Genomic DNA, 4,422 nt, shown 5'->3' on the forward strand with positions numbered 1-4,422 from the left:
ATGCATTCAGTAGAAACTGTACTTTGAATTCTGGATTTTGATCTTTTCCCAGGCTAGCGATATGAGGTAAAATATTCTCTCATGATGCTGGGCAGTGCAGGGAGCCTCAGCTCCCGGTCAGCCACGCAATGAGGGGGGTAAACGATGGATACTCTACATTGTACTGTGTCTGAGCATGTTTAATGTAGGCTAGGCTGAGCTATGATGTTCAGTAGGTTAGGTGTATTAAATGCATCTTTGATTTATGATATTTTCTTTTTTTAAATAGATCTTTATTGGAGTATAATTGCTTCACAATACTGTGTTAGTTTCTGTTGTACAGCAAAGTGAATCAGCCATATGCATACATGTATCCCCATATCCCCTCCCTCTTGAGCGTCCCGCCCACCCTTCCTATCCCTCCCCTCCAGGTCCTTGCAAAGCACGGAGCTGATCTCCCTGTGCTATGCTGCTGCTTCCCACTAGCTATAACTATTTTACATTTGGTAGTGTATATATGTCCATGCCACTCTCACTTCACCCCAGCCTCACCCCCCGGCGCCCCCCCCATGTCCTCAAGTCCATTCTCTATGTCTACGTCTTTATTCCTGCCCTGCCACTAGGTTCATCAGTGCCATTTTATTTTTTTTTAGATTCCATATATATGCGTTAGCCTACAGTATTTGCTTTTCTCTTTCTGATTTACTTCACAACAGTGCACAAGGGTTCCCATTTCTCCACATCCTCACCAATGCTTATTTTCAGTTTTTTGTTTATTTTTTTGTTTTTTAAATTTATTTATTTATTTTTGGCTGTGTTGGGTCTTCATTGCTGTGTGCGGGCTTTCTCTAGTTGCGGCGAGCGGGGGCTACTCTTTGTTGCGGTGCGTGGGCTTCTCATTGCAGTGGCTTCTCTTGTTGCGGAGCATGGGCTCTAGGCACGTGGGCTTCAGTAGTTGTGACACGCAGGCTCAGTAGTTGTGGCACGTGGGCTCTAGAGCGCAGGCTCAGTAGTTGTGGTGCACGGGCTTAGTTGCTCCACGGCATGTAGGATCTTCCTGGACCAGGGCTCGAACCCGTGTCCCCTGCATTGGCAGGTGGATTCTTAACCACTGCACCACCCGGGAAGCCCTATTTTTTTGTTTCTTTAATAGTAGCCATCCTAACTGGTGTGAGGTGGTATCTCGTAATTTTGATTTGCATTTCCCTAATGATTAGTGATGTTGAGCATCTTTTCATGTCCTTATTGGCCATTTCCATATCTTCTTTGGAGAAATGTCTATTCAAATCCTTTGCCCTTTTAAAAATTGGGTTGTTTGTATTTTTGTTGTTGATTTTTAGGAGTTCTCTACATATCTGGGTATTAATCTGTTGCCATATGTGTGATTGCAAATATTTTCTCCCATTCTGTGAGTTGCCCTTTTACTCTGTTGATATTGTCTTTTGAAAAATGAAGTTTTTTTATTTTCATGAAGTTTCCAATTTGTCCCTTTTTGTCTTTTGTTACCTATGTCTTTGGTGTCACATCCAAGAAATTATTGGCATATCTAATGTCATGAAGATTTGCCCTGTGTTTTCTTCTAAGATTTCTATACTTCTAAGTCTTACATTTAGATCTTTGATCCATTTTTTAGTTAATTCTCATATATGATGTTAGGTAAGGGTCCAACTTCATTCTTTTGCATGTGGATATCCAGTTTTCCCAGCATCATTTGTTGAAAAGACTGTCCTTTCCCCATTGAATGGTCCTGGCACCCTTCAAAAATTATTTGGCCATGTATGTAAGGGTTTATTTCTGGGCTCTCTATCTATTCCATTGGTTTATTTATCTGCCTTTATACCAGTACCAAACTGTTTTTATTATGGTAGCCTTGTGGTAAGTTTGAAATCAGGAAATGTAACTCCTCCAGCTTTGCTCTTCTCTTTCAAGATTGTTTTGGCTCTTCAGGGTACCTTGAGATTCCATATGAATTTCAGGATGAGTTTTTCCATCTCTGGCACTGGGGTTATGATAGGGATTGGAATTGTGAATTACTTTGGGTAATAGTGACATCTTAAAATATTTTTCAATCCATGAACATGGGATGTGCTGCATTTATTTATGTCAATTTCTTTCATCATTGTTTTGAAGTTTTCATTGTACAAGTTTTTCGCTTCCTTGGTTAAGTTAATTCCTAAGTATTTTATTCTTTTTAAGGCTATTATACATGGAATTATAATATGTATAATATTATACATAGTGGAAATTTCCATATTGTACATACATGGAAATGTCTTAATTTTCTTTTCAGATTGTTCATTGTTAGTTGTACAGGAATGTTACTAATTTTTGTGTGTTGACTTTGTATCCTGCTACTTTGTTGAATTCATTTATTAGTTCTAACGTTTTTGTGTGTGTGTTGAATCTTTAAGATTTTTCCCTGGGCATGCATGGTCACATTCTAATTTTCCCTGTATAGCAACAATAGTTGCTTTTGAATATCCCAGTCTTTAATGTCTGACTCTCAAAAGAGGAAAAAGAGAAAAATGAAAGGAGGAAGAAAGGGTGCCAGCCCTTTAAATCCCGTGAGTCACTTCAACCAGAGGGGGAGGGGCTTACAACAATGGAGGGATGTGCAACAACAGTGGCCCCCCACCTCTTTGTCTGCACCTCTGTGATCAGAAACATCAATCAATGATCAGAGCACAGATATGCAGTATTTGGAAGACAGGGAGATTTTTTCCCCTCCCTGGCTCCCGCAAGCTGTGTGCAAGGATGGCATCACTCAGAATTGCGTTTCAGCTTTCGGTTTTGTTTAGTCAATAGGAGTCACCTGGCAGAAGATAGGAGGGAAAGAGGAGAGATATTGGAGAATTCCTCCCCTCTTAGCACCATTCTGGCTGATGCCTTGGCTCTCTGAGACTACAGCTCAGAGAAGCCACTGGGCTCCAGTTCTCTCCAGGCTCCAATAAAACATTTGCTCCCCTTGTCCCTTCAGGGTGATAATGTTTTGCTACTCTCTGGGTGTCTGAACACTCCTTGTTGGTTTCCTCATCCACAACTCTGTCATTAGAAGTCTAGCTGAGAGTGTTTTCTGTTTCCTACCATGATCAGACTCATAGAAAGCCACCATATTGTCCAGAGGAAATACATTAGTAGCTAGAATAGAGGGTGGTGTGTGGGAAGATGTGAGGGAACAGATGTGAGAGAAGTATAGGAGGTAAAATGAACAGGACTTAGTGATAAATTTGGGAAGTAAGGCAAAGGGGAGGTATTTACATTGGCCTTGGTTTCTAGGTTTTGCATCTGGATGGGTAGTGGGAGAGATGATATTTAGGAGGGAAGTTTATGAACTCATTTCCCCCCAACATTTTATTATGAAAAAGATTACAAACTAGGAACTCTCATTTGGGGGCATGTAGATTAGAAGTGCCTTGGAGTCATACAAGTAATATCAAGTAGGCTACTGGTCCTTTGAGTCTGGAGCTTGGTGGAGAGATATGGGCTACAGAAACACATTTCTCAAGTCATCTGTGGTAACTGAAGCCATAGGCTTCTGAGTTTGCTCTCTGGTTACTTTCTCAAGAAAGCCTTTCCTTCCACCCCACTCCCACAACCTAGTTCGTGTGCCCCTATACTGTGCTGTTACAGCATCACTTTTCACTTATGTGATTAGTTATTTAATGTCTGTCTTCCCAAGTAGAATTTAATATCTATGAAAGCAGGAAACTTATTCAGTGTAGCATCCCTAATACGTAGCACAATGCCTCGCACAGAGTAGGAATTTTTTAATTGTTGAGTAAATAAATGAACCAACCAGCGCTTGGGCTGCTTTCTTGCGCTGGGGCTGCCAGCCACTTGAATGCTCCAAGACTCAGGATTATTCAGGACTCAGCCCTTTGAGCCTGATAGCGAAGTTTTTTTTTTTTTTGCGGTACGCGGGCCTCTCACTGTTGTGGCCTCTCCCGTTGTGGAGCACAGGCTCCAGACGCGCAGGCTTAGCGGCCATGGCTCATGGGCCCAGCCGCTCTGCGGCATGTGGGATCTTCCCGGACCGGGGCACGAACCTGTGTCCCCTGCATCGGCAGGCGGACTCTCAACCACTGCACCACCAGGGAACCCCTGATAGCGAAGTTTTGTATCATGGTTAACAACTCAGCTTGGTCTAGGCAGTATTTTGTAATTTAGTACGTTGGACCAGTGGCTTTATCCAATCAGCTCGCCTCTAAAGTGTGAAAACCTTCGTTCATGTTTAACCATGTTCCAGTTTATAGGAAAACACCAAAGTTGCAAAGTATATAAAAATCCAAACTAAAAACACAGTTAAGATCTGTAGCTAGGAGACAAGATTCACAAAAGCTGTGGACTGAATAATAAATTAAATGTTAGGAACACGAGCTCAGTTCTGCTTGGAAAGAGCTGAGACTGCCCTACTGCTTTTCCTCAAGCCATCTGGTGACATCT

This window comes from Aethalodelphis obliquidens, unplaced genomic scaffold, assembly GCF_003676395.1.
Source record: "Aethalodelphis obliquidens isolate GAN/ISIS:26980383/991018 unplaced genomic scaffold, ASM367639v1 scaffold1, whole genome shotgun sequence".
Taxonomy (NCBI): domain Eukaryota; kingdom Metazoa; phylum Chordata; class Mammalia; order Artiodactyla; family Delphinidae; genus Aethalodelphis; species Aethalodelphis obliquidens.